This window comes from Gossypium arboreum, chromosome 8 (assembly GCF_025698485.1).
Source record: "Gossypium arboreum isolate Shixiya-1 chromosome 8, ASM2569848v2, whole genome shotgun sequence".
NCBI classification, from domain to species: Eukaryota; Viridiplantae; Streptophyta; class Magnoliopsida; order Malvales; family Malvaceae; genus Gossypium; species Gossypium arboreum.
In genome coordinates this window covers 48145945-48166071 of record NC_069077.1, presented here as the reverse complement: position 1 = coordinate 48166071, position 20127 = coordinate 48145945, and positions in this window count along the sequence as shown.

Below are 20127 nucleotides of genomic sequence, written 5' to 3'. Positions count from 1 at the left end.
CTGTACTAACTGCATATGATAAATCTCGACGTGAACAAACCATAGCATACATGAGAGATCCCACTACACTAGAGTATAGAACATGTGACATGTACTCAATCTCATCCTCTGATTATGGAGACAAAGACGATGAAAGGAAATAGGCTGCTAAAGGAGTACTAACAAGCTTAGCACTCTGCATATTGAACCTGTAAAGAATTTTCTCAATGTACCCCTTCTGACTTAGGTATAATTTACTTGCTTTTCTATCTCTGAGAATCTCCATGCCAAGTATCTTCTTTGCTGGTCCAAAATATTTCATCTCAAATTCTTCACTTAGTTGGGCTTTGACCTTTCTTATCTCTCCTTTATCTTTTGTTGCTATCAACATGTCATCAACATAAAGAAGTAGATACATGAAAGAACCATCACTGTTTTTCTTAAAGTAAGCACAACTGTCAAAACTACTTCTTTTGAAATCATGAGAAGTCATACAGGAATCAAACCTCTTGTACCACTGCCTTGGTGACTGTTCAAATCGTAAAGGGACTTTTTCAGCAATCAAACATAGTCCTCTTCTTCTGAGACTGTAAAACCCTCTGGTTGTTGCATGTAAATGTCCTCCTCAAGTTCTCTATGCAAAGATGTAGTTTTTACATCTAACTGCTCAAGCTCCAAATCATGCATGATCACAATACCAAGCAAAGCTCGAATTGAACTATGCTTCACAACTAGGGAGAACACATCTATGAAGTCCATTCCTGGAATTTGACTGTAACCCTTTGCAGCAAGCCTTGCTTTATATATGGGTTCTTCAACTCCTAGAGTTCTTTCTTTCTTTTTAAACACCCATTTACAACGAACAACCTTTTTACCTTTAGGAAGTTTCACAAGATCCCATGTTTTGTTTTTGTGGAGTGATTCCATCTCCTCTTGCATAGCAAACATCCATTTTTCTGAGTCTTCACAGCTAACCGCCTCAGAATAATTAGATGGCTCTTGATTCGCATCTATATCTTTAGCCACATTTAAAGCATAAGGAACAAGATTAGCCTCAGCATACTTCTTTGGTGGTTTAATTTCTCTTCTAGTTCTATTTTTGGCGATAGAGTATTACGGTGAAGAAGCAACTCTATTCTCAATTTTTGTACTAGCTTGAAGAGTCAACTCTGTATTAATTTGATGCTCCACTTGCTTTTGATTTTCTTTATTGGAAGGGTCTTTAAGAGATAAGTTAGGTAGCACAACAGTTTCATCAAAAAACAACATCTCTGCTAATCACAACTTTTCTATTTTTAGGACACCACAACTTATACCCTTTTACACCAGCTTTCTCGGTTCCAATTTTCCATTATCAACATGAGCATACGCAGGACACCCAAAGATCTTTAAATCAAAATAATTAGCAGGATTACCATACCATACCTCTTGTGGAGTGTTTTTTCTCAATGGCAACGGATGGGGATCGGTTGATCAAAAAACATGCAGTAGAGGCTGTTTTGGCCCAAAACAACTTTGGTAAGTTGGCAGTTGATGTAACACCCCAAACCCGTGACCGTCATCGGATTTGACCACGTGGTGTTACCGGGCTTACTTCCCTTTATTTGTCTCTCTGAAATATTTGATTTCTGTTCCAGGCAGGCTAGTTAACTGCGTCACTGTCACCTTAAAAGTCATATCTCGAGTTCCAGAACTCGAAAATCAGTTCCGTAAATTTTCCCTGAAACTAGACTCATAATCCCATCTACACATTTTTTATAGAATTTTGGTCAAGCCAATTAGTACAGTTTATTAGTTAAAGTCACCCCAGTTTCAGAGTTCGACTACACTGACCTTTGCGCATTACAACCTGGATATCATCTCGTACAGAGCTCCAATGATCATTCTGTTTGTTTCTAATGAAACTAGACTCAAAGGGGAATCTATGAATATAAGGCATGACTCCTAATTGTTTCTGGATAATTTATAGTAAAATTTCAAAGTCTAAACAGAGGATCCAGAAACTGTTCTTGCCCTGTCTCACAAAATCTCGAATATCTCTTAAAATACGACTCATATGGTCGTTTCGTTTCGTCCATATGAAAATAGATTCATCAAGGTTCACTTTCATAATTTATTCACTATTTAATTCTACTTATACTATTTTTAGTGATTTTTCCATCTCACCTCACTACTGCTGGCAGCATCTGTTACTGAAGCAAACAATGACTATTTCATAATTCTTCCATGGCCAACTATTTCATCATACATAATACAACTATGGCCACCTTATCAAAATTAAGGTTTCTAAGGCTCGTGACTATAGGTTTTAGGATCACACTCAACCGACCACATAGGCCATTTTCGCATGGCTTAAAGTTTACAACCCACAATTCAACAAAACAAAATAGCCTATACATGCCAAATGTTCTCCTAGTTTAACTACGAAGACAATACCAAAAGATTTCCAGCCGGTGTGATGACTTCAACGACGGTTCCGAAACACATAAATGATATGAGTCCAAGAGACCTAAAATGGGTGACAAGAAAACACCGAGTGAGTTTATAACTCAGTAAGTCATAAGCATTCATCAACCATCCATTAATAAAATTATCACAACATGAAACGATAAACGACGCTAGGTACTCCATCCATATCAAAACTATACCATAATTCCTCGGACCTTTCGGTTCAATCTCATACCAAGTCATACATCCACATTTCATATTCCGTACAATAAGATATTTGAGGCATTTTCACACACCAACTCATTTTCACCATAATCATACAATTGCAATCATCACATAGATTTAAAGCTTACCAAGCTCAACCCCGAGCATGAGCATATTGCCTATTCGTCATGAGCTCAAGGTACTTACCCGATCCGCTGTCCGGGATTAACTCGATAATGTCGCACACTCAGTGCCAATTGTAATGCAAAAGCATATAGTGAATCCGCACACTTAGTGCTATAAAATCAGCTCGCACACATAGTGCTATATAATTAAATTCGCACACTTAGTGCTATAAAATCAGCTCGCACACATAGTGCTATATAATTTGAGCTTGCACACTTAGTGCCATATATTTCTAGCTTGCACACTTAGTGCCATTCTCGTCACCGTACACACTTATTGCCCGCACACTTAGTGCTGAAAGCAAATTTTCTACACTTTTCACTATCTCTTTTACATTCATCAATATCATCTTTTCATACACATACATTCGTATATATTTCATCTCATTAAACACAATTGCATAGATATTACGATCATTTAATCAATAACAAATATATGCTTAATGACTTACCTTGTGTTAGGTAAAACGGTTCCAACTCAACTACTCGATGCTCTTTCCCTTGCCTTTGCTTGATTCTCCCCCTTTAACTTCTTGTGCTAAATCAATAAGTTAACTAGTTTAACCGTCTTGCTAAATATTTATATCAAAATATTAATAATTTCATAGCATAGGAGACACATGACAAATTCATATATTTCTACTTTATGCTTTTGAGCTATTCGGCTAATAACCTTATGCAATCACCATACTATCAGTAGTCCAATCACACATGCTTATCCATACTTGGGCATTCGGCAATCACCCTTGTTAATTTCTCATTTTCAGTCGGTTATATGTATACGTAATCCTAAGGTAATATTACGAATGGGCTTACATATATATGCATCTATGGCCGAATGACCAAGCTCAACTCGACATCACATATGCTCCTTATTGATGGTCGAATATGTATATATATATATATATATCAACTATGCTATCACCTTTAACTCATCAAATCACAAAATTTTATCTCATGAACACTTGACCCATTTCTCATGAGAATGAAACAACAAATAAGATGAACATCCCATTTTACCCCATGTGGCCGAATGCACCATTTGCTACCCAACTAATGATTTCACAATTCCAACCTCATTTCAACCTCTACTTATGCCATATAACATGAAAACAACCTCTACCCCTAACTCTTGATGTACGGCTTAGTGCTCCAAATCTCCATAGTAGTCTTGAGTTTCTTGACATTGTTAAAATGTATGCAACAATTGGATAAACATGTATAAACAAAGGTTTAAACAACACTTCAAGACTCACCTCCAACTAGCAAAAAGGTTGCGAACTTCATAAATGAAGACCTCTCTATTTCCTTCCCTTAGTTTGGTTTTGGCAAGATGGAGAAGAAGATGAACACTCCTCTTCCATTATCTATTTTATTAATCTCTATTTCTCATCTATTTTAATTTTACTTGCCAATATAAAATGATAAACAACATAACTTGGTGGGATGAAGCCTTGCTTGGCGGCCACTTAACATGGATTGGGCATTTTGACATGCAAATCCAATCTTTCCTATTTTAATACTATTTGGTCCTTACTCATTTACCTATCATAATTCTCTAAGTCTCTCAACTAAATCCTTTCAAGCAAAATTCACATTCCTCCTATAAAATTAAAACATCAAATTTTTATACAAGTACTATCACACATATAAGATATGCAAATAAAATTTTAAATAAATTTTATGACTCGGTTTTAATGGTCTCGAAACCACTTCCGACTAGGGTCAATTTGGGGTGTCACAACTCTCCCCACTTAAGAAATTTTCGTCCCGAAAATCTTACCGTAAATAGGCTCGGTATCGCTCTTTCATAGAGTCCTCAAGTTCCCAAGTGGCTTCTTCAATTCCGTGTTTATGCCACAACACCTTCACTAATGGAATTTTCTTATTTCGCAACTTTTTTACCTCACGCATCAGAATGCGAACCGGCTCTTCTTCATAGCTCAAATTAGGCTGAATCTCAATCTCAGATGGAGTGATTACGTGCGATGGATCGGACCTATATCGTCGAAGCATCGAGACATGAAAAACGTTGTGAATCTTTTCGAGCTCAGGGGGTAAAATTAATCGGTATGCGACTGGTCCAACTCGTTCGGATACTTCATACGGACCGATGAATCTCGGACTCAATTTTCCCTTACGGCCAAATCTAAGCACCTTCTTCCAGGGTGAGACTTTGAGAAATACCTTGTCTCCAACCTGATATTCAATGTCTTTCCTTTTCAAATCCGCATACGACTTTTGGCGATCCGGCGACCTTCAAACTTTCACGAATTACTCGAACTTTTGCTCGGCATCCTTAACCAAATCAACCCGAAGATTTTACCTTCACTAAGTTCATCCGAATAGTGGGTACGGCATTTACGACCGTATAAAGCCTCGTAAGGCGCCATCTTAATACTTGATTGAAAGCTATTGTTGTAAGCGAATTCAACCAAAGGTAAATACCGTTCCCATGAACCACTAAACTCAAGGATGCAACATCTCAACATATCCTTGAGTATTTGAATTATCCGTTCGGATTGACCATCGGTTTGGGGGTGAAAAGCAGTGCTAAAATGTAGCTTGGTACCCAAAGCCTCTTGCAATTTCTTCCAAAATTGCGATGTAAATCTTGGGTCTCTATCCGACACGATAGAAATAGGCACCCCATGCAATCGAATAATTTGGGAGACGATAATTACGCCAATTTATCAGCGAAAAATCCGTGCGAACAGAATAAAATGAGCGACTTGGTCGATCTATCAACAATGACCCAGATCGCATCCTTCTTACTCATTGACAATGGCAGTCCGGATACAAAGTCCATGGTGACTCGATCCCATTTCCACTCGGGTATCGTGATCGGCTGAAGTAATCCCGATGGCACTTGATGTTCCGCTTTCACTTGTTGACATATCAGACACCTTGAAACAAATTCAGAAATGTCTCGTTTCATACCGGGCCACCAAAATTGGCGTTTGGTCATTGTACATTTTAGTACTACCCGTGGATTGACATTCGACTCTGTGAGCCTCGTTCAAAATCATCTAAACAAGTTCAATTCCTTGGAATACATAATCGACCCTTGAACGTCAAGCAATCATGGTCGTCAATCTGAAATTCGATTCCTCATTCGAAACACATTCGGCTCGCTTAGCGACCAATTCGGCGTCGACCTTCTGAGATTCGAGTACTTGATGAATCAATAACGGTTTGGTCTCTAATTCGACTACTAGCACCTCATCGGGTGAAACAGATAGATGAGCATCCATCGCTCTCAAAGCAAACGAAGCCTTGCGACTTAAAGCATCGGCCACCACGTTGGCCTTTCCGGTGATAATCAATGATGAGTTCATAGTCTTTCAACAACTCAAGCCAACGTCTTTGTCGCAGGTTTAAATCTCTCGAGTCATCAAATATTTTAGACTCTTGTGGTCCGAATAAATGTGACACCTTTCTCCAAACAAGTAATGCCGCCATATCTTCAAGGCGAACACTATGGTCTGCTAGTTCAAGGTCATGGGTGGGATAGTTTCTCTCATGCGGCTTTAGTTGTCTCGACGCGTAAGCCACAACTCGACCTTCTTGCATCAACACACAACCTAACCCAAGCAAGGATGCGTCCATCAGATATGACAAACTCTTTCTGGGACTCGGTTGTACTAATCTGGGGCCTCGGTTAAATGGTTTTTAGTCGATCGAAACTTTCTTAACAAAGATTCCGACCACTCGAACTTAACATCTTTTTGAAGTAGTTTTGTCATCGGTGCAGCTATCATCGAAAAACCTTTCACAAATCGTCGATAGTATCCGGCAAGCCCCAAAAAGCTCCTAACCTCGGTAACATTCCTTGGAGGTTTCCAATCGACTATGGCCGAAATTTTGTTCGGGTCTACCCTGACACCGACGCGGACACCACGTGCCCCAAAAAGCTAACCTCTTTCAACCAAAATTCACATTTACTGAACTTTGCGTATAACTGCTTATCTTGTAAGATTTGCAACACTAGCCTCAGGTGTTCAGCATGTTCAGTTTCATCTCTCGAATAGACCAAAATGTCATCGATAAATACAACTACGAACCGATCCAAGTATGGCCTGAAAATTCTATTCATTAAATCCATAAATACCGCAGGGGCATTAGTAAGCCCAAACGACATCACCAAGAATTCGTAGTGACCGTACCTCGTTCTAAAAGCAGTCTTGGGTATGTCCGATTCTCGGACCCTTAACTGATAGTACCCCGACCTCAAATCTATCTTTGAAAACACTGAGGCTCCCTTTAATTGATCAAAAAAATCGTCAATTCGTGGCAACAGATATTTGTTCTTTATCGTCACTTTATTCAACTGACGATAGTCGATGCACAATCTCATAGTTCCATCCTTCTTCTTCACAAACAATACTGGTGCGCCCCATGGAGAAAAACTCGATCGAGCGAAACCTCTATCCATCAATTCTTGCAATTGAACCTTCAATTCCTTTAATTCCGTTAATGCCATACGATCATGGGCTATTGAGATCGGCGTAGTACCCAGTACAACCGATGTCAATTCCACTTCTCGAACCGGTGGCAATCCGGTAACTCCTCAGGAAAAACATCTGAATACTCACAAACCACTGGTACCGATTCGAGTTTCCTTTCCGTCTCTTTACTTTCAAACACATACGTAAGGTATATTTCACACCCCTTTTTCACATACCTCCGAGCGGTCATAGAAGATATTATCGTTGGCACTCCTTTTAAATCAGTAGACTCGACTCGGACTACCTCATTATTTGCACTCCTCAAATCAATGGTTTTCCTTTTGCGGTCCACCACTGCATCATGTACGGTCAGCCAATCCATACCAAGAATAACATCGAATTCATCAAATGGTAGAAGCATCAGATTGGCCGGAAAACATGATTCTCGAATTATTAAAGGGCATCTCTTGCACACTTTATCAACGAGTACGTATTGACCCAAAGGGTTTGACACTCGAATTACGAACTCAATAGACTCAACAGGTAGAGTCTTACTAGATTGTAAGGTTTCACATACATATGAATGAGTAGAGCCGGGGTCAATCAATGCAATCACACTAGTATCAAAGAGAGTGAAAGTACCAGTGATAACATTAGGGGAGGATGCCTCCTCTCGTGCTGTGGATGGCATATGCTCTAGCAGAACACGGGTCTCGGATCGGACAGCCAGTATTAGAGGCTCCTCTCGACTACCACCCCTACCTCCAGAGATTCTCGGGGCCTACCTCCACCGTCGTTCCACTAGGTCTTGCACCTTGCGTCTTATTCCTCTCATCCACTCGTGCAATCTCTAATGAAGTGGTCCTTGAACCGCATCCATAATGAGCCCTATTAACGACTTACCCCAACATTCACCTAGGTGTCGTCTTCCACATTGGGGGCATTCGGTCTCTCTTGACGATTATTGCCCACACTAGCTACCAAGTAGCTCGGAGTCCGTCAATGGTCGGGCTCGATGGAAATTCCCGATGCCCTCGACTTATTAGTGTCCTCCTGAACTTCTTTTTGCCGAGAACGGAGCTTTACTCGCCAATCTTTTACGATAATCTCGGCTTCAAATTTAGCCTTCTTCTTTTCCTTTCCGAGTTCTTCCGCCTTGCGTGCTCGTTCGACTAGTGTTACGAACTCCTTTATCTCCAAAATACCCACTAGCGACTTTAAGTCTTCATTCAATCCTTCTTCAAATCTTTTGCACATAGCAACCTCATCACCACACACTCCCGAGCATACCGACTAAGTCTTACGAACTCATGTTCGATTCAGATCTGATCATCCGGCCTTGCTTGAGTTCCAAGAATTCCTTACGCTTCTGATCGATGAACCGTTGACTAATGTATTTCTTTCGAAATTCGGATTGAAAGAAATCCTAAGTAACTCGTTCATTTGGGACTACGGAAATTAAAGTCCTCCACCAATAGTAAGTGAGTCTCGCAACAAGGATATAGCACACTTAAGACATTCATCGGGTGTGCATGACAGTTCATCTAACACTCGAATGGTGTTATCGAGCGAATTCGGCTCTTTCGGCATCATCGATGACTATGGCCTTGAACTCCTCGGCCCCGCTTCCTAACCAAGTCTCTGGTGGTTTGCTTAGCCTCACGGGATCGATGAATCGGAGGCATTGCGGACTCTTGGGCGGAGTATTTAAATTCGGGAATGGTTGGACAGTAGGGTTGGTTCGGGCATATTCGCGACCCACTCATTCATCATGGTGAAGAAGGCTTGTTTCGCCCTTCATTTTGATTATTCGCGGATGACTGAGGCTCAACAGGCGGTGTCCCTTGCGCAGGAGCAGCCGCTACACTTTCAACGTCATCCGCCAAGGGTCTCTCTATCCCGGGTTCCATTGCTAATCAAAACAAAAATTTCAACCGTCAGAAGTCATCACATTATTAAGCACTAACAATTTGGCATGTATAGCTACACTCACACGCGCTATGGTAGTCCTAGAACCGACTAAACCATAGCTCTGATACCAATAAAATGTAACACCCCAAACCCGTGACCGTCATCGGATTTGACCACGTGGTGTTACCGGGCTTACTTCCCTTTATTTGTCTCTCTGAAATATTTGATTTCTGTTCCAGGCAGGCTAGTTAACTGCGTCACTGTCACCTTAAAAGTCATATCTCGAGTTCCAGAACTCGAAAATCAGTTCCGTAAATTTTCCCTGAAACTAGACTCATAATCCCATCTACACATTTTTTTATAGAATTTTTGGTCAAGCCAATTAGTACAGTTTATTAGTTAAAGTCACCCCAGTTTCAGAGTTCGACTACACTGACCTTTGCGCATTACAACCTGGATATCATCTCGTACAGAGCTCCAATGATCATTCTGTTTGTTTCTAATGAAACTAGACTCAAAGGGGAATCTATGCATATAAGGCATGACTCCTAATTGTTTCTGGATAATTTATAGTAAAATTTCAAAGTCTAAACAGAGGATCCAGAAACTGTTCTTGCCCTGTCTCACAAAATCTCGAATATCTCTTAAAATACGACTCATATGGTCGTTTCGTTTCGTCCATATGAAAATAGATTCATCAAGGTTCACTTTCATAATTTATTCACTATTTAATTCTACTTATACTATTTTTAGTGATTTTTCCATCTCACCTCACTACTGCTGGCAGCATCTGTTACTGAAGCAAACAATGACTATTTCATAATTCTTCCATGGCCAACTATTTCATCATACATAATACAACTATGGCCACCTTATCAAAATTAAGGTTTCTAAGGCTCGTGACTATAGGTTTTAGGATCACACTCAACCGACCACATAGGCCATTTTCGCATGGCTTAAAGTTTACAACCCACAATTCAACAAAACAAAATAGCCTATACATGCCAAATGTTCTCCTAGTTTAACTACGAAGACAATACCAAAAGATTTCCAGCCGGTGTGATGACTTCAACGACGGTTCCGAAACACGCAAATGATATGAGTCCAAGAGACCTAAAATGGGTGACAAGAAAACACCGAGTGAGTTTATAACTCAGAAGTCATAAGCATTCATCAACCATCCATTAATAAAATTATCACAACATGAAACGATAAACGACGCTAGGTACTCCATCCATATCAAAACTATACCATAATTCCTCGGACCTTTCGGTTCAATCTCATACCAAGTCATACATCCACATTTCATATTCCGTACAATAAGATATTTGAGGCATTTTCACACACCAACTCATTTTCACCATAATCATACAATTGCAATCATCACATAGATTTAAAGCTTACCAAGCTCAACCCCGAGCATGAGCATATTGCCTATTCGTCATGAGCTCAAGGTACTTACCCGATCCGCTGTCCGGGATTAACTCGATAATGTCGCACACTCGATGCCAATTGTAATGCAAGAGCATATAGTGAATCCGCACACTTAGTGCTATAAAATCAGCTCGCACACATAGTGCTATATAATTAAATTCGCACACTTAGTGCTATAAAATCAGCTCGCACACATAGTGCTATATAATTTGAGCTCGCACACTTAGTGCCATATATTTCCAGCTTGCACACTTAGTGCCATTCTCGTCACCGTACACACTTATTGCCCGCACACTTAGTCTTTGAAAGCAAATTTTCTACACTTTTCACTATCTCTTTTACATTCATCAATATCATCTTTTCATACACATACATTCGTATATATTTCATCTCATTAAACACAATTGCATAGATATTACGATCATTTAATCAATAACAAATATATGCTTAATGACTTACCTTGTGTTAGGTAAAACGGTTCCAACTCAACTACTCGATGCTCTTTCCCTTGCCTTTGCTTGATTCTCCCCCTTTAACTTCTTGTGCTAAATCAATAAGTTAACTAGTTTAACCATCTTGCTAAATATTTATATCAAAATATTAATAATTTCATAGCATAGGAGACACATGACAAATTCATATATTTCTACTTTATGCTTTTGAGCTATTCGGCTAATAACCTTATGCAATCATCATACTATCAGTAGTCCAATCACACATGCATATCCATACTTGGGCATTCGGCAATCACCCTTGTTAATTTCTCATTTTCAGTCGGTTATATGTATACGTAATCCTAAGGTAATATTACGAATGGGCTTACATATATATGCATCTATGGCCGAATGACCAAGCTCAACTCGACATCACATATGCTCCTTATTGATGGTCGAATATGTATATATATATATATATATATATATCAACTATGCTATCACCTTTAACTCATCAAATCACAAAATTTTATCTCATGAACACTTGACCCATTTCTCATGAGAATGAAACAACAAATAAGATGAACATCCCATTTTACCCCATGTGGCCGAATGCACCATTTGCTACCCAACTAATGATTTCACAATTCCAACCTCATTTCAACCTCTACTTATGCCATATAACATGAAAACAACCTCTACCCCTAACTCTTGATGTACGGCTTAGTGCTCCAAATCTCCATAGTAGTCTTGAGTTTCTTGACATTGTTAAAAATGTATGCAACAATTGGATAAACATGTATAAACAAAGGTTTAAACAACACTTCAAGACTCACCTCCAACTAGCAAAAGGGTTGCGAACTTCATAAATGAAGACCTCTCTATTTCCTTCCCTTAGTTTCGGTTTTGGCAAGATGGAGAAGAAGATGAACACTCCTCTTCCATTATCTCTTTTATTAATCTCTATTTCTCATCTATTTTAATTTTACTTGCCAATATAAAATGATAAACAACATAACTTGGTGGGATGAAGCCTTGCTTGGCGGCCACTTAACATGGATTGGGCATTTTGACATGCAAATCCAATCTTTCCTATTTTAATACTATTTGGTCCTTACTCATTTACCTATCATAATTCTCTAAGTCTCTCAACTAAATCCTTTCAAGCAAAATTCACATTCCTCCTATAAAATTAAAACATCAAATTTTTATACAAGTACTATCACACATATAAGATATGCAAATAAAATTTTAAATAAATTTTATGACTCGGTTTTGTGGTCTCGAAACCACTTCCCGACTAGGGTCAATTTGGGGCTGTCACAGTTGACAACATACATCGAACCTTTTCCATGATCGTTCTATTCATTCGTTCTGCAATGCCATTTTGCTGTGGAGTATGGTGAACTGTCAAGTGTCTCACAATCCCTTTAGACTTGGACAATCTATTAAACTTATCAAAGCTGAACTCTAAGCCATTGTCTGTGCGGAGGTATTTTATTTGTTTTCTCGTCTGTTTTTCAATCATAATTTTCCAAGACTTAAATACGAAAAACACATCGCTTTTCTGCTTCAAGAAGAACGCCTAAACTTTTCTGGAAAAATCATCAATAAAGGTTAGCATATAATTAGCTTCACCTCTCGAAGATAGTTTGGATGGCCCCCACAGATCAGAATGAATATGCTCTAACATTCCCTTCGTGTTATGGATTCCTCTAGTGAATCGAACTCTCTTTTGCTTCCCAAAAACACAGTGCTCAAAGAAATTCAGTTTGCAAATTCCTTGCCCATCAAAAAGTCTTCTTTTGCTCAATTTTGCCATGCCATTCTCACTCATATGCCCTAGGCGCATATGCAAAATTTTAGTAATATCATCATCTGACAAGGGAGAGGAAGCGACAGCTACATCACCAGTAATAGTAGAACCCTGCAAAACATATAACTTGGCAGTCTTTCTCTCCCCTTTTATCACAACAAGGGAACCTTTGGAAATTTTTAAAACCCCACTTTCCGCTGTGTATTTGTACCCTTTTGAATCAAGAGTACTCAATGAAATTAAATTTCTCTTTAATTCTGGAACATGTCATACGTCACTAAGTGTTCTGACAACTCCATCAAACATCTTAACTTTAATTGTTCCAACACCTGCGATTTTACAAGAAGCATTATTTCCCATCAAAACAACACCTTCAGACATTGTTTCGTAATTGTAAACCAATCCCGATTGGGACTCATGTGGAAGGTGCAACTTGAATCAAGTATCCACTCCTCGCTCACTTTAGAATTATTGATAGAAGTGGCTAGAAGTTCACCATCACTGTAGTCTTCTACAACATCAGCTTCACCAAAATTTTCTGGTTGTTTTCCCTTTTGATTTGCAACCTTCCTTTTAATCTTGTTCTGTAGCTTATAGCACTCAGATTTAATATGCCCTTTCTTCTTACAGAAGTTACAAGTTTTACCTCTGTTTGAAGACTTTGATCTATATTTAGATTTACCGCGAGGATTTCGTTCCTATGTCCTTCCACGATCATCATCAGCATTCTGATCTTGTCTCCCATTAACAATGAGACCCTTTCCTTGAGAGTCGGGTTTAAGCACAAGATGCTTCATCTTATAATACGAGGTCAAAGAATCATAAACCTCATCAACTGTGAGAGACTCGCAGCTATATAAAATCGTGTCTCTAAAGGTTGAATAAGACAGGGGCAACGAACAAAGTAGAATCAACCCTAGATTTTTCTTATCGTACTGAACCTCCATGGCCTCTAAGTTTGTAAGAATTTCTTTAAACACTGTTAAGTGTTCACGTACAAACACACCTTTCTCCAAATGATGAGCATAAAGACGCTGCTTCATATGCAACTTGCTTGTTAGAGTTTTCGACATACATATTTGTTCCAACCTATTCCATAATCCAGTGGCGGTCTTTTCCTTTATCACATCCTGCAAAATTCCGTTAGAAAAATGCAGATGTAATTGTGTTAATTCCTTTCGATCCTTATGTTTCTTCTCTTCATCCGTTAATGACGAAGGCATCTTATCTATTTCTGGCAGGGCTTCCTCTAGATCCATCTGTGCAAGAACTGCTTGTATCTTAATCTGCCACAACGTAAATCTGGTGTTGCAATCCAGCAGCAGAATTTCATACTTCAAAGACGCCATTACCATGATCGAGATGAACAACCCAGAAGCTCAGATACCAAACTGTGAAAAAATAAAATAAAATAAAATAAAGAACACACAGATTTTACGTGGAAAGCTTTCGGGAAAAAAAAACACGGGCAGAGGAGAAGAAAATTCACTATGTCAAATTTTTTTAATTACAAGAGGAATAGACTATGTCTATTTATAGGCTTGTAAAGCCATATTCTAGTAAGACTGAAACACCTTGTTATAATCAATATCAAATAGATGGAATTTAATAAGGTTTAAAAAACCTTATTCTAAAATAAAACAAAAGAAGTGTAATTCTATATGGATGATTCTTTTATTTTATTTTACCAATGTATTTTATTTAAATAAGGATTCGTGACACTTAATTCTAACAGGTACTTTTTTTGGTTTATGACTCAACATCCAATGACAATTCCAAGCTCAAAGTTGGTAATGTATTTCTTTTTGGAATCTTGGCATATGCCTAGGATGTTATTATTTTGGGAATTGGTCTTTGGACATAGAGTTGAATGTAGTGTAGGTTATTTGTGGTGGATGTTGCCATATAAGATTTGAATCATATTTTTCCTTAAAACTAAATGCTTGTATATAAATATAGATTTGGTTAATACAGGTGTGTTTAATGAAATTGACTCTTTTGAATGTATATGTTATATGTTAAGTGATTTGAATGAGATAAAACGAATTTGGTGGCTAATGATCTTTAGATGTATGTTTGTTTATTTTTTGGGGAAAGGTGTTGCATATGGTTGATGTTTTAAATTCTATAAAAGCGGCTCTTTTAGAAGAAGTTGAATTAGGTTATTTTGGTTAAATTGTTATATGGTAGGATAGAGTAATTAAAGTTGATGATATCTTATTGTGATGTAAGATGAAAGAATGATTTGATCTAGATTTATTACTTTTGTGTGTGTTGATTAAAATGTGGTGTCAATAAGGGCACATTGGTTAGGCACTTAGGTAGTGTAAATTTGATATGTTTTGAGTTGTTTTGAAGAGTATTTGATGATGTTTAAAGTATGATTTTAGGCTTTAATTGTTAACCAAGTTATGTATGATAATTATCTTGATTTTGAAGAAAAATTTGGTACACAAGGGCTGTCACACAGCCATGTGGCACACACGGTCTATCCACACGACCGCGTGTCTTATTATATTTAGGTGCAGGTTTCCCACGGGTAGGGACATGGTTTGTGACACGGTCGTGTGACCTTATTTTGAATATACACATGGGCGGACACACGGGTTGGGACACGGCCATGTGTCTAGACATCAAACATCTACACAGTCTAGGTTGCAACACACAGCCTTGCCACACGACCGTGTGTTTCATATTTTCAAAAATTTTTAAATTTTCTTAACTTTTCCGTTTTGTTTTGAATTGACCCCAGAATGTTTCTAATTTATTTTTAGGGCATAATAGACTCAATTGAAGGCCCGTAAGTGTATGTTAGTTTATGAATGAATTGTGATTTATTAATTGTAATTATGAATGAAATTTTGTTGGTATAAGATGAAAAGATTAATTTTGGAAGGACATGGATGAAAGCGTCTATCTCGTAATGCGGAGAAATGATGAATACTCATTGAAAAGGGTTAAGTGCGGGTTTTAAGCCTTATGAAACCTTTTTGAGGAGTCTTGATAACCTTTGGCTAGACGAGTTTAGTTAGTCATGCTTTTTGGGAATAAAAACATAAGTTTAATGAAACATATTTTTATTGGAAAGGAAAAGACACAAAAGGCTAAGAGCCTTAGGGGCAAAGAGTTTTTTTTTTTTTTTACAGAAGTGATCAGTAAGTATTCATGTCACTCCATCCTCTATTTATAGTACATGAAAAACCCTAATTGGTTTATAACACCCAAAAACCGGCCTAGAAGTTTTAGCTGGATGTCGAAGGTCTGATGTGCGTGATAAGTTTTACATTTATGATTGATCGTACTTGAAAACTGACTATTATCACGATAAAGGCAAGCGCACCTATCGAACGGTAGTATAGCTTATAGCAAGACTAGAATGTCATACCCACAAGAACTAAAAGTACTAGTATTAACCTTCTTTTTATTATCCAGCCTAAAAATAAGGGGATTTGCTTTATCTAAACTAATTACCTAAACTAAGAATGCAGAGGAAGTAAATTGGGGAAATATTTTTTGAAAAACTGATTGATTTAGACAATACCCAAGGAAGAATCCACCTAGACTTCACTTGTTATTTGACTCTGAAGTAGACGATTTATTCACTTGACTCGATCCGAAGAAATCCCTAATTTATATTATTATCTCTCTCGAGACTGACAACATCTAACCCTAAGTTGATTAATTGAAATCTCTTTCTAATTAAAACCCCTAGTATTGCATTAACTCGATTTATGGATTCCCTTATTAGGTTTGACCCTAATTCGACAGATTTATGTCGCCCTATGTCTAGGGGCGCAATCAACTCCGCTTAATTATGATAGATCTACTCTTAGACAGGGACTTTTGCTCCTCTGAATAAGCACATCAATACTTGAATCAATATCCTGGAATATTAAAGCAATAATTAAGAACAAATTAAATATTTATCATATAATTCAGAAAATAATAACAAGATCCATTTTAGGTTTCATCCCCCTTAGGTATTTAGGGGATTTAGTTCATATGTGTAAAACAAAACATCTCAGAAGAATAATGATAACAAAACATAAAGAAAACCCAAAAACCCTAAAGGAAATTGAAGGGAGATCTTCAGTCTTGAAGGAGAATCTGACTTCTGAGATGGATCAATTGGCTTTCTTTGAGTAATTCCTTGCCTCCTACTCCGTGTGTCTTCTAAGTGCCCTTCTAACGTGTTTATATAGGCTTTAGAATGCTTCCAAACCCTCAAAAGTGGCCTTTTCCTAATAGAACTAGACTTAGGCTTGATAGGGACCCGTGTGAGGTGGCATAGGCCGTGTTAGAGTCTGTTAAATAGACACAGGCGTGTGGTCTACCCGCGTGGGGAAGTCCAAGCCGTGTTGATTTCCCACGTTGACCCATTTTCTCCGTTTTTGGCCTGTATCTTACTCTTTTTACTCTCCTATGCTCACCTAAATATAAAACATGAAATTAAAGGATTAAGAGCATCAAATTCCACAAATCTAATGATAATTCAACCAAAAATGTGCTTAAGCATGGGATAAAATATGTATAAATTATGACTTATCAAATACCCCTACACTTAAGCGTTTGCTTGTCCTCAAACAAAATCCTCAATTCACAATTAAGAATTCATTTTTCTCAGCTTATAATTCCTATCAATAATATCTCAAAATAATCCATAAGTAATCATACATTGATAATTCAACTAGAAGAACATCAAAGTTTCAAACATTCCAAGTTGAGCATTTTATCATGAAAACATAGGTGTTTCCCCTCATCTAAGTAATCACCTTTGATTCAAAACATCACAGAATTCAACATCCTCACTAAAGATTCACTCAAATCACTTGAGTTGTTTAAGGACAACAAATTTAGCACTCAACAGTCAAATATGAAAAGTTATTACCATATGCTTGTGTGAAAATCAAATCTCCATATATTGAGATGATACATCAATCAAAAGGTCTTTAGAGGGTTGTAACGTGGCTTTGGTTAGGGGGTGTGGTCACAAGCTGAAACAGAAGGTTAGAATCGAGATTGAATTGAAAAATTACCTAACTAGAAAATACTAAAACTGACAAATTACATTCCTAATTTGATGATCCTGGAATTGAGCTTTTCTTCATGGATAACATCGTTTTAATCCAAGCATTACATAATTTTGTAATATGCTAGTCCATCTCAATTACAGCAACTTCGTTTTTTTTTAAGAACAAATCAAGTAACATAAAACTTTGCTAACTATTAAAAATAAAGCACAACTAAGCAATTTATTCAAATCAAATCTCGACAAAAATAGGGATCAAATTAATTGAGGGGATTTTAACAATAATGGGTTATGGGTTAATATTGAGGGTAAATCAATGAATGGCTTGTTAGGCTCAAGGGAGTTCACTAAGGATTAATTATGAAGGTAGACTTTTATGGAGTGAGTGGGTGAAACCTAAGTGCCTTTATCATCTCGACATATCAAATCAATGGTGAGGTCTTGACATGTATAATTGAAGCAAGTTCTAGAATAACAAATCAATATTAATGCACTCATAGCAATAATAAAAGTGAACATGAAAGAAATAATATATGCTCTAAAGGCTTAAGATCTTACAAAAATTATGGCTTTTTTATGTTAATCCTGTGAGTTTCAACTTCAAGATAATACCTAAACTTGGGGAAATAACCTAAAAAAAATTTAATTCTCAAAAATCAACTTATCATGCTTGATTCTCTAATTTTAAACAATCAATGCATAAATGCCTATGTTTTAATTCAAGACATATCAATAAAAATCATAAATTAATCAAAATTCATTATAATAGTGATATCAATGAGTTACGTGAGAATAAGACAAAATTTAGGGATTTTTCAGATAATGATATAAATAACCCCCCACACACTTAAGATGCACATTGTCATCAATGTACAAAGATAGATTTATTGAAAAATATAGATATAAGATCATAAGATAGGGAGAGAAGCGAAACTTCCTAAATGTTAAATGGAATCCTTGAATTGGAGTCATGGAAAGTAATCGGCTAAGGCAAGGGTGAGATTTGGAGGAGGATACTTCGGTGGTGGTAGAGGTTGTTAGTCCACAAGTCCTGTGCCAAAATAATATTATAGCTAGTGGTAGATATGGTCGTGGTCGAGCAGGGCATGGCAGTCATAGAGGACCTTTTCCAGTGGAGTTGGATGTTCCTAAGTAATATTGAGCTTTGGAGCTCTTCATAACTGTGATAGAATCAGTAACTCTTTAGGAAATATAAATTAGCATGATTACTCGTAAAGAAATGGCTGAAAACATAAATTACATGATATAAATTGTAAAACCTAAAGATGAAACAAAAATAGTATTAAAGAAAAATAAAATGAAAAGTAATTTAAAAAGATAAATAAAGATAAAAGTAAAAATAATAAATAAAAGTCTTCAAAAATCCTCATCCCCAGATGGTTCGTGAGGTGGGGGTGGCGATGAGATGTGAAGGTGCTGACAAATCTGATGTAAGGTAGCATCAATGTGATCGAAGTGCTAAAAACATTGCTTTCGAATCAAGTGAGACGCTCAAAGATGTCAGAGAGTGAAGCAGCCATATGAACTGGACGATGAATAGGTGGTGGCTGAGATGGAGGATCCTCGTGAGGTGGAGGAACATCATCAGTAATGTCCTCTGGGTCCTCCTGCTCAGCTGACTAGACGAGGCGGTACTGAGGAGGAACATATCCATATCATCGCTCGATCATCCTCATATGGAGCATAATCGAGATGCCCTGTGGGGACATCTGACCGATGATGGTGAGGGAGGATGATTGCCCCGCCGTGTTGAGGAGATTGAAGTAGCGCGCCAGACGAGTCACATAAGGGCTGATGGAAATGACTCCCTTCCTATGCTGCTCTGCCTGATGGCAAATGGCAAAGGCGATAAAATAAGCAAGGTCGAATACGTGCCCATACGCCATGCTGCATAAAAAATAGGTATTGTTAGTGTTGACGACGCCGGTACTCTCTCGCCGTCCTTTCAAGGTATGGGCTAGGATGCCATGTAAGTATCTCAGTGATTGGGCGAGGGCCGATGCCTTGGAGCGGCTAGGGTTATAAGTGCCCGAAGCAGGGACTAGGGTCTTCAAGCAATTTGAAGGAGAATAGTAGATGTGGCGATGGAGACTGTCGAAGTCATCGTCGCTCATGAACTCGTCCGTATATAGTCCTATTGTGACACCGAACTCAGGCACGCTCAACTGGCGAACTAAAACACCGAGACGAAACTAGACCATTTCGGGATCATCGAACT